The sequence below is a fragment of the Lycorma delicatula genome, chromosome 9 (assembly GCF_047948215.1).
Source record: "Lycorma delicatula isolate Av1 chromosome 9, ASM4794821v1, whole genome shotgun sequence".
NCBI classification, from domain to species: domain Eukaryota; kingdom Metazoa; phylum Arthropoda; class Insecta; order Hemiptera; family Fulgoridae; genus Lycorma; species Lycorma delicatula.
In genome coordinates, this window is record NC_134463.1 from 23,517,570 (window position 1) to 23,530,110 (window position 12,541).

At 30.6% G+C, this 12,541-nt stretch overlaps 1 protein-coding gene across 7 annotated transcripts in view; it reads right to left on the reverse strand.

Moving 5' to 3' along the window:
• Positions 1-12,541, reverse strand: part of drpr (multiple EGF like domains draper) — a 283,353-nt gene that overhangs the window by 135,006 nt on the left and 135,806 nt on the right. For 6 of the 7 annotated variants that reach the window (XM_075375261.1, XM_075375260.1, XM_075375262.1 and 3 more), the window contains exon 4: positions 5,644-5,693. The exons of the other annotated variant lie outside the window; for it this stretch is intronic. The gene's annotated coding sequence lies outside the window, so the exon portion shown is untranslated. The remainder of the gene's footprint in view (positions 1-5,643; positions 5,694-12,541) is intronic. 7 annotated transcript variants of the gene reach the window in all.

Consider the following 12,541-nt stretch of genomic DNA (forward strand, 5'->3'; position numbering starts at 1 on the left):
TAACAAACAAATGAAATAAGCTCCTAACTGGATCTATTTTATTATAAGCATAATATATAGAGTGAATTAAAAAAATATCACTCGTGATTTAAAATGTTATTATTACAAACAAATTTGTTTTTATTTTTAACAAATCTTCTCTTAGAATTAAATCATGCACTTACTAACGAATTCATTAAAATTACAGCTCCAGTTAAGTATATTCATTAAACATTAAGATAATTACTGAAAAATTTATCGTATAATAAACATTATTTTTAAAATTATATCAACAATACTACATACAAAATCATTAGCTTAATATTTAAAATTAAAAAAAAAAAGATGGTAAAAAATATTTTTGAAAAATCTTTGGAAAAATGTACTTTTAATAAAACTGTAACTGCTGCGCTCTAGCGTATTTGATTTATACTTAAATGGAGCTGCGCAGCTTTCATGAAAGCATTAGTTATGTGCATGTTTTCAGTGGTGACATATAACGGAGAAGATCCAATTTAACTTACGGTCACAACAACAAAAGTTATACTAAGTAAAAGAGCTAAGGAGTAATCGGTCGATTTTTTTGTCTGTTAATTTATAATTATTTTTTAAAATACTGACACGTGACACTTTTTTTTATCACATTACTTGACAACGAATTATTAAGTGTCATATTACTGAATGGCTGAATTATTATTACTTACTGGTCTAATTAAGTGCAGTTGTTATTTATAATGTCTAAGATTAAAAAAAATACATTTTAATTGTGTGGTGGTTATAACAACATTTGTTTGAGTGAATGAATTCTAAAGAAGAAATATTTACAGTATGTTTTTTTTTTTATACATTTTGGCCAATTTAGGACCACATTCCATCCACCTTCACTTCTTCCTCTTCGAAGACCTAATTTTCTCCGTACGTTGTTGTATTTTTTTCGACCATTTCATTTTCGGATTTTCTTTTTAATTTTTTGTTCTAGGAAACTTTTTAACATTATAATTTTCATTTTAATGTTTTTATATAGTTAATTAAGAGTTAGTCAGTATTAAAATGCTTACCCACCGGGATGGTCTTGTGGTGAACGCCTCTTCTCAAAACAGTTGATTTGAAAATCGAGAGTTCCAACGTTCAAGTCCTAGTAAAGTCAGTTATTTTTATACGAATTTGAATACTAGATCGTGGATACCGGTGTTCTTTGGTGGGTGGGTTTCAATTACTCACACATCTCAAGAATGGTCGAACTGAGACTGTACAAGACTAACTTCCTTTACACTAATACATATCATCCTCTGAATTATTATCTGAACGGTAATTACCGGAGGCTAAACAGGAAAAAGAAAGGCCTACAAAACTAGAAAATAAAAATATAAATTGTACAAAAAAATAAATAAAGTATTAAGAAACGTGAGTAAAAGTAATATTATAATGTTTATCAAATTTATTACAAACAAATTATGAATACTACAGAGGTATTAAATTCGTACTATAATAAACATATAATGATTTCATACAAAATAATTTATATAGTAGCTCAAATAAATAGATACAATAGAATAAATAAAAAACCGATGAAATAATTAAACGACGAATTTAGATAAATAAATAATAGCGAAAATAAATGAATACAGTAGAATAAACAATAATAAAAAAAAAAAATAAATACAAGTCTGTACTATTTTGGAGGTCTTACTTTTGTAACAACCAATAGCACATGTTCTACACGCCGAGTTATTCGAGAGTGGTTTAGAGGAGGAAAGTAGAGACAGCTTGTGGGAGGACCTGTCTTTAGATTTTACATACACTATAATGTGTATTGGTCCATTGTTCATGCGTCAGTCAGTTCACGAAGCTGCCTACAACGCCTTACAGACTGGTTTCTGTAGCAACCTTTTACGTAAACTCGTTTACCAACTGGAAAACGTCGATCTAATTGATAAATTAAAGGGATATAGTTTCTATTTTTAATATAATTTCTGTTATATTTTAAGTTTAAGTCTTTTTTACTTTTTTAATCCAGCTTATTTATTATTATTATTATTTATTATTTTCCTATAATAGAAGAAATCTAAAATTTGGTTACTTAACCTGTTTTTCCTCTTTCTGACAAGGTGACCAAAGTACAAAGATCAGGATCTTCGTTTTTTTTATTGTCAGTTACTTTTTTATACATATTTTGATTTGCAGTATTTCTTTGTTGCTTTTAAGTTTAAATGTGTTTTTATCCTTTACGGGATGTAATATTTTTCTAATTATTTTCCTTTACTTCGATTCTACATTTTCATATTTGTGTTCTTCCCACGTTTAAGAAGACATACGCATAAAATTCTCTGATTTCATTATTTTAATAAAATGACTAATTTTCAGGTTTTTATAAGCATTTTTTTAAATTTTTATGTGTATTTTTATTATCCTGTAAACTTTCTCTATTTTTAAAACTACATTATATTGTTGATTTTGACAATCCACTTTTCTGTATAAATTCATCTTGTTAACAAACAGAATGTTTTATTATCACGGAGTTCGTTAGAACTTCGTCGGTAAGAGGCGAAGAAGTCAACGATTTACAATTCTAAACATGACCTAACCTAACAGTGAAATGAAAATGGGGGAAAAATAAGCGTTAAAACATTATATTTTAGTTCAATTAGATTTGTAATAAAGAATACTTTCAAAAATACCTCGAATTTTATTAGACAACGTATTTTTTCCATTTGATGAACACCGGAACTGGAATACGTCATTTCATTCATTTTTTTTAATGTACCTTTACGAATCGCGCCACTAGATAGCAGTACTTGACAGTACTAGATAGCGTACAAAAAATTGATAATATATTTTAAATAATTAAATTTAAAAGAAAATACACTACAGCTTGTTTTAATAGTAAATGCAGTTACGTAAATGAAAGTATTGAAGATGATTTTTTTTAACTCCCATCATTTCTTTAAAAAAATAAAACAATTAGTTAACAAGAGATTATACTAGGTTTATTAAAAAAGGAATAAATAAAACAGAAATAAATTTGATGGGTAAAATCGAATTAACAATAAAAATCGAGGGTTACACTTACAAAGTAATATTACATCACGGATTTTCGATTCATAAAGGTCATTATATTAGCTTTATTAAAAAAGGAAAAATATGGTATGAAATCAATGATATGACTATCAACAAAAAAAATTGGTCATGAAATTCAGTTTGTTTGTTTTAAGGTAATAAATTTTAATAAATCCATAAAATACCAATCAGTATTCATAAAAAAAAATAAAATAATTGTCTAACAAAACGCAGTGATATCTAAAAAAAAATAACAATGAAATTGTAAACCATACGGTAAGAAGAGTTTCGCAGATATTATTTCTTCCGCTAAAAAAAAAAAAAAAAAACAAAAATTTCTGTATAAATAAAACTGTTTTTAACAAAACGATATTTATATCAAAAAAGGTATTCTATTATCAAAATCTGTTATTAATTTACATTTTTCTTTAAAAAAAATACATGTTAAATATTTGTAATAGACAATACATATATAATAATAGATAATAAACAATGATTAAGCGTTACATGTAATAAGAAAAAAAAAAAATTTGTTACAAACCTCTTACCGGCCCGATTTTCATTTATATGTAATATCACATTTACAGAAATAATACAATTCTTATGATTATTCGTTGTTTAATAAATGAAGCATACTATTAGAAGTAAATCATTTTCAAGAACTTTGGAATTTTCATTCTTTTCAACGTGTATTATCGTGTGAAAACCGACTGCTACGTAAAAGGTTTACAGTCCGCTGCAAAAAGTTGTTCATTTTGCTGTTTCATTTCAATATTGCAGTGACGGTAAACCGTAGTGAACTTGCTTAGCTCTCAACCTATCAGGTTAGTCTAGTGGTGAACGCGTTTTCTTAAATCAGATTTGGAAGTTGAGAGTTCCAGCGTTCAAGTCCTAGTAAAGGGAGTTACTTTTATACGGATTTGAATACTAGGTCGTGGATACCGGTATTCTTTGGTGGTTGGGTTTCAATTAACCACACATCTCAGGAATAGTCGAACTGAGAGTGTACAAGACTACACTTCATTTACACTCATACATAACATCCTCATTCATCCTCTAAAGTAATACCTGAACGGTAATTCCCGAAGGCTAAACAGTTAAAAGAAAAAAAAAGGGGGAACGTGTTTGGCTTACAAGAAGAGTGTGAAAGCCGAAGAGTGGATCCAATTTTCCTCCACCACAATGATGTAATAGATATAAACTTACAAGGAAGCTACGTATTTAATAACCAGACTATTAATATATACAGAGTAATCCAACTCTACAGAATGGTTTTTCAATTAAATGTTGCGTAAATAATTTGTAAAAAAAAGTATTGGTTAACAATTCGATATTATTGATACACTAGTAACTACATAAAAAAATTATATTTACGTAATGATAGATTTATTTAACATCGAAATGATGTTGAATTTCAATCAATTCATTATAACTTTAATGCAAACCTTTGACAAATATCTCCTTCAACTACGGTCAGATGTAAGTCACGATAAAAAAAAAAAAGTTGCTATTTACTGAAGATATATAATGAAAAAAAATATTAAAGCAAAATTATGCTACTGACTTATTAAAAAAATGTTCTAAGAAATTACCAAATTCGTAACAACATACATATTGTTACTTAACCTATTAACTAAATTAAAATGATTTTATAAAAGAATAACACGTACTTAATCTTTTAGTTTCACCCACACTCCAAAGCATCAATATTTGTCACATATATAGGAAAAAAAATAATAATAAAAATAAGCGGATGTTGGAAAACAGAAATTTGTTATTTCTTGTGCTAGTGGGACAAGAAAAATCATTTCATAAAGAAGTAACAGGACCAGGCGAATCATTTACGCCTGGATAGAAGGTTTACACCCCCAGCAGACGGTAGTTCTGGCATGAAGTGGAGGTTCAATATATTGAACCATAAAAAGTCAGAACTTTTCAAAGAATTGTAAAGGCAACTGGTAAAAAAAAATATTTCTGAGTTTCACTATGTGAAGAAAAAATCTGTTGGGATAAGTGAAAATTACGGAATAAATTTTTGCTGTACTCCAAATACGGACTTAAGATAGGAAATAGAAAATTTGAAGGTCTTATAAACAAAGTAGAAAAATTAGCGCGGTCGTTCAAAAACTTTTATGAACTTTTTTTTATGAAATGATATAAGTCCCGAACTACGTAAGATTATGGGTGAATTGTTTAGTCATACAAAAAAATCGGTTTAATATATCCCCTAAAATTTATTTCTTGGATTCTCACATGAATTTCTTCCCAGAAAATCTTGTGACTTTTTTCTCATATTAATATGAGAATTACAAGCAATATGTACAAACAATAATTATTGTTTGTACGCAATTAGCATGGTTAAGTGTGTCATATAAAAAAAATGACGGTTATCTCAGAAAATACACACACGCACACTTAAAACTTTCATTTAAAAAATAAGGCATTAAAATAATTTTAATGTGAACTAACAATTTATCAATTTTTCTTTTTTTTTTTCTAATACATATTTTTAACTTAAGTTACTGAATTTTATTGCAATTTTTATAAAGTAGATACGTTTTACAATTAAATAATAAAAAGTTAATATGTAAATAATTCATTACTTACATTTTAAATTAAAGATAATAGAACACTGATTAAATCCAGCTGCTTTTTCACTGTAAAAAGAAAAAAAAGTAACTTCAAAAACTTTGCAAAACGTGCGTTAAAAGTTTATTTTAGTGTAAACATATTATAATGTAACATATAAATATTCCATTTATAGTTACTTAAAACCGTTCGTCAACAACTTATTAACTAATAATCTCATCGTTTAAATACTCTAGATATTTATTATTTTTTTAAAATAAAATACAGCTGCTTAAATAGTGCACATTTATTGTTTTATATTTCAGTATTACATCATTTTAAGTATAAAGATAAGATAAGGACATAAGTTATACGTATATGCATTATTATTAATACCGTGTGAAGTATTAAGATAAGGTTTTTATACTGTAACAGGACCAGTATAACGGACCAGAGTAACCGATTTCTTCCAATTAGGAAGAAAGTATGAGAAAATAATGAAAGGAATCCAGAAAGGAACAAAAAGAGATCCTTTTCTCAGGCTAACAGGTCCGTTTAACAATCTGTTATTTGCACTACAGATAATGGCACATCACCAACCGCTGTTGTTCAATGAGAAGGGGTACCGAATCGGAATAGGAATTCATTGGAAATGTAACGGCGCGGACGATGAGAATTCTTACGCTTCAACAGTTAAGGAATGGGGCGGGTACTGGTTCTGCAGGACAGAGGATATAAATACTGCCAGGACCTGCGGGAACAGCAGCAGTTAGTAGTTAAGGGAGGCCGTGTTCGGCGTCGTCGTGATAACTGTGGATAGTTCTGCAAGGTCATGTTCCATACGATTGTGTGACGGCGTTATCAGTAAGCGTTTTGTAACAACGAGTGAAGAGTACGTCACAAGCATTCCAGTGTGGACAGTAGTTGAATGAAAGAAGTTGTTCGGTGAGTTATTGGTAAACAGTAGTGAAAGTGACAGGATTATTCTCATTCATAAAGAGCAGGGTAGATTCTATTGCAGATAGTAAAAGTAACCCACCGGCTTGGTCTAATGGTAAACACATCTTCGCAAATCAGCTGATTTCGAAGTCAACTTCAAAACGTTCAAATCTTAGTAAAGCAGTTACTTTTATACGGATTTGAATATTAGATTGTGGATACCAGTGTTCTTTGATAGTTGGTTTTCAATTAACCACAAATTTCAGGAATGGTCGAACTGTGATTGCACAAAACTAGACTTCATTTACACTTATACACACCATCCTCATTCATCTACTGAAGTAATAACTGAACAGTAAACAGGAACGGCTAAACAGGAAAAAACATAGTAAAAGTAATAATATTTGCATAAATTAAATAGTATGAACTTTAGACTTTTTTAGTGTCATCTTTTAGTTAATGCAATATTCGGTATTAATATTAGCGTTCATTATTTTTTCAGTAAATTAGAATGTATTCTGGTTTTTATAATTTAACTATCTTTAAACAAATCTTGTCCTTATTTGAATTACTACTTTGTATGTCATTTATTCACCTTTGTTATTATTATAATAATAATATACAAAATTTATTTTGTTTTCTGTATTTTTAGGCTAATAAATTGTATTTATAAGAAATTTTTAGTTTGTTAGTCTCTCAATATTCTGGTCGAGCCGCAAACACGCGATAATGTTTTAATGTTAGTAACTTTTGAAGTATTGTAACATCATCCGGAGACCGGACCCATCTAAGCATTACTCAGTCTCCGTGTGTATTTGGCAGCGTTTTTTTCTGTTTATTCCGAGTAAAGGGTAGCTTTCCACAGGGAACATACAGGACCCCTGTGGAGTCCCCCCACTCATCATCAACTAACATCTACCGACGCCGAAATGCGGAGCTGTCCGAATGACCTATGCATCTGCCTCGTTCCTGCAGATTATTTCGACTCATTATTTCATTTATATCATTCCATGCTTCCGGACTCATCAGCACCTTGTTGATGGATGACCCACCTCCAGTAGACCTGTCTTCGTGTAATATTGCTCCCTCACGTCCCTCCATCTACTGCAGTGAAATATCAGATGTTCTGATCTGTCGACCTCACAGTTTATCGGTCGTCTTCCGCTCGTCCTCTTGGGAAAAGGTAGGACCTGAAGAATCCATGGGCAGTCAAGAATTGGATGAGTTCAAAGTTGACTTCACTGAAACTTCGCCTACCTACGGTGCAACCTTTGAATCAACCTATAGGTCTAACTTCCTTTCGTGGACGTCTCTCATCTGCTTTTCTATCGGTTCAGGAAGGCATCGTATCTTAGTTTTTCCCTTTCCCTCACAGGATTCTGTGCATGATCTCGCCACGAGATCCAGCGGTGGTGTACCCCCTACGACGAACGCTGCTTCGGATGAGACCGTTCTGTCGGAACATACATGGAGTGACATCTTCCTCTATATGCTTTCGATAAATATCCTGTTGCGCGTGGGCTGAAGGATCCTGATCCAAACTGGTGCACCATACAACAACAAAGAGTAGATCAAACGTACGTACAGCTTCCTCTTTGAAGCCCTGGACCCGGTGACATTTCCAAGAAGATGGCTCAACGCACCCACGATCTTCTCGGCTTTCTTCACTACCTCTCGTATATGGTATTCAGAATAATTCCTGTGATCTAGTCACATACCCAGGTACTCCACTATCGGGCTGGGAATGATCGGTACATTGTCCATCTCGAATTTTATCTGATCCAACTTTTGCCTACCAGCCATAATGATTTACATTTCTCCAGTGCAAATTCTAGCCCGAGGACAAGCCACCTCCTTGCCACCATTGCCGTCAACACCACCGCTTCCAGTACGATCAGTACTACGTAATACGCGATGGCAAAAGCAGTCACTCCGTCCGGATATTACAGCAATTGTAATCGTCCGTTCTTTATCTTCATTTTTAAACCTCCCCACTACATTATTTCATTTATAAATGGATTTATACCTCAAAACAGACATCTTGGAAAATAATTTATTTGGAAAACGATGTAGAAGGTAGTTCAACGGAAACTAATTTTCTTGAACCTTCGTTGAACTTGTCACTGCTGATGGGCTAATGGGAAGTTTACTGCGGTATCAATTGTTTTACAAAGGGGAAAATGCATATATAAAAGAATGTTGATTAGTAATATTATCACAATACGAGTACTTTTAAGTGTTCAAGGACGAGTACTTTTAAACATTCAACAAGCTCTCAATAAACTGTAATAAGATAAATAATATAATAAATTAAAAATGTTATCAATTTAATTAAAATTTTTCTATACTTATACCAACTTATGATTTTAATTTAAAGTGTAGTTATTTATGATAATGCAACAATCGTAGAGAACGTAGGTGATCTGGCAAATGTCCAGAATCATTACCGAAAATGACATTCAGACCAACAATTATCACCTTCATTATGTACAGAAACAGGTTCTGTAATGCACATTATTATTCCAGGATAAAACAATTGTGAATGTTTCCCCCCTTGCAAATCTAAAGTAATTCAAATCTGTCGCAACCAAAAAAAAAATATTACGACACAGTGAAAATAATAAATTCATTTGCGAGTTTACCACCATTTCTGTTATGAATCAGTACTTTTTATACAGTGCTTCAACTCAGAATGGAATTAATTTAAAGTACACTATAATAAAAACCCGTGTTTATGTAATACAACTTCTTTTTTTTACAGCTGCTTCAGGTAATTTTACTGTGGATTTTAAGAACTAAATCTTTAGAGTGATTCCATCTGTAGTATACGTAATACTAAAGGCTATGTTTATAGTATTTATTGGACTGTTTTTATTTTGCGTCGAAACTAATAATCATTATTATATTTTTTTGAATAGTCATGATATTAGAAATCCGAGTATAAATTAAAAATCAGAGTTTAATAGATTTCTAATTTATATTCGAGCGGTATAACAAGGAATCACAATGAAAGCTTTAAGTTTAGCAGTCGATTTCTAACAAATCCAATAAAAGAACAGAGTTATAGTACGTGGGCGTGGTCTCCATGCGCGGTTGTGCGAATGGATAGTTAAATCACTGCAATCGAATTTGACGTCGTCAATATGCAATGCGCCTCACACAAGGCCAATAAGATGCGCTGAACGGGCGTGGCGTAAACCTAACTCATTGAATAGACCGGTTAGTTCACGTTATGATGTACGGGTAGTAGTACTTCACACTTTTAGAACAAAAATCCTTCTTCTACATTACAAGCAAAATCAAACCAACCTAGTTAGAGATAAGACCATTTTCTTTTTGATGCAAACCTAATATTAGGAGTACAAACAAGAAGAGTAGGATTTCTTTAAATATATATTTTTTATTGTAATTTTTTTAATCAAAAGAAACCAATAATGGTGACAGCAATGTTAACCAATATAACTAGACACTAAAAAAATATAATTAATTAATCAAAATAAAAGAGAAAATGAAGATGAATAACAAAATAAAAACATAGCCGAGAACATTTGGCCCAGAAACCTATTTCTTAAATCGTTTAAAAACACTTTTACCCTTATGTGAATCTACAGTATTAAGTAATTATTAAAAATAAACTACTTGTAAACAGAAACAAACCGTATCTACCAGTAAAAAAATATTAACAAACAATCAGATGAGAAAAAAATCGTGAGAAAATTTCAACAAAAGAATTATGCTCTGACTACAAAGCTTAAAGAAAAAAATGATATGAAAGGATGAACAAGGATTCTAGTTGCTGATTTATGGAAGTAACAGCGCGTTAATTCAACAAAACATGTAGACGTACATAACACGGAAATGCATTCAAGGACGTCAACTTCAGTAAACTTAACTATGAATGTATGCAATAAGCATCCTACTGTCAATACATTATTGAAATAGACCTCTAATTTCTTTTCTACCGTACCTTCTCGCATGCATATCTACTGTGTAGAGTACACAAAATGTTCGGGAAACAATAGATTAATTTATACAAAAAAAATTACTATAATAATATTATTTTCCCGGCTATATATACTGTATACAGCAATACAGTATACTGTTATGCAAGGGAAAGTATGTATATTGGGTCAAATTTTACATGTCGGAGTTTTTGCAAGATGTTGATATTTTTCGAATATGACTCATTCAAACAAAAAACAAAAAAAAACACAATTTTAGCATTGAAAAAATCCGGTATGATGTATGTACGGTTGGCCTGTTTTTTTGTTTAATATCTTTAGACATGATGAACCGATTTGGATGAAGTTTGGCACGATGATTTCTGTATGGGATATAGATGCCACTCAATTTTGGTCATTAACGGTAAACGGGATAAGGAAACACTGACTGACCTTATGGGTTCAGTAACAAAAAATTTTAATCACACATGAAGTAAATTTTTCACGTAATTAAATGCCCCTACGGTAACTAACGTGATGCAATTTGGTTTTATTCAAATGCCAATGGATGGGTGAGGAAGTAAATAAATTCTAATTGTTTTTGGAATCAAAGTCACATGTACTGATTAGATGATTCTATTACATCATTTTGGTTACGAATTTGGGAAATTTCATTCTAGGATGGGAACAATAAGGTTTTTTCTTTTTGCTTTTTTCGTCAGTTATTGTTTTCTTGACATCTTTAGATTGGAATAACGGATTTGTACAACAATTTCAGCCGCGGAGCAATTCGTCAGTTGTGTAAACTGTATACATTAAGTAATGCCGGATAACCAGTTGTTAATAATCAGTTCCTTTATTTACTTTCAAATTTTATACTTCATTAATTAAATATTGCAATAAGTTATAACAATTTATATTTTTAGTTAAGTTCACATTTTAAATATATATTAAATATGTCTAGATAGAAAAATAAAAATTTAATGATGTTCTAATACATCTTAAAGGAAAGTAAATTCATATAATTAATTCTAACAATAATTAAGATCACCTGGTTCATTAACAAATAAGATAAAAGAAGATGACAGATGTTTACATTAAGCAAGAAGACAAAGAATCAAATAAATCTGAAATATTGCACAGTAACTTCTGAAAACAGGTAACTTCTGCAAACAGGTCGTTTGATGTCATCTAATTTTTATTAAAATTGGTCAAGAGATCGATAAGATACAGCCACTATGGTTCCTTATCCAAAACTTTATTCAAAGAGAAAACAATTTTTTTATAAAATTCTTTTCTTGCAAACTTAAATATTTTATAATTAATTCTCCTTCTAATTTTCCCAGCTTTTTTAAAAGTTTAATTATATATAAAATCTATTTTTATTTAATTGCCCCCCAAAATCGTTAAGCACGAAAATTAAAAATATATCATACGTAAATCAGTAATAAGGGTAGTAACTCGTTTGAGTGTATTACTTAAAAGAGCGATTGTTGTGTTCGAAAAGTAAATGGTATATAAAAATAAAATTTGACAAAAATATAGAAAATAAATAAAACTGTTTTCACTACATTTCTTAGAAATGTAATAAATAGAATTTCCTTTTAATAACACACATCGCCCTTCCACCCTGAAAAACCTTCTTTGCTTCCGATATTGTTGAAATGACATTTCTACATGGATATCTAATATTTAGGTAGAAAATAAGTAGAACTATTTTCATGATAAAAAAATTGAAAAAATGAGTTAAATACTTTCTTGAAGTTACATTATTTTTTCTTATCTGTGAAAAGACACATAAGAAAGTAATTTAGGGCGATATAATATTGTAACAAGACTGGTATAACGGACCTGAGTAACGGATTCCTGCTATTTAAGAAAAAGTAGTAGAAAATAAAATAATGGGAGGAATCCAGAAAGGGCTAAAAGAAATCCTTTTAGTAAAGCCAACAGGTCCGTTTAAAAATAGTCCTTTGTAATACTACCCGCTGACACCTAACACCTAAACAGATGTTGTTCCTTGAGAAGGGTTACCGAACTAGAGAAGGAATCTCATG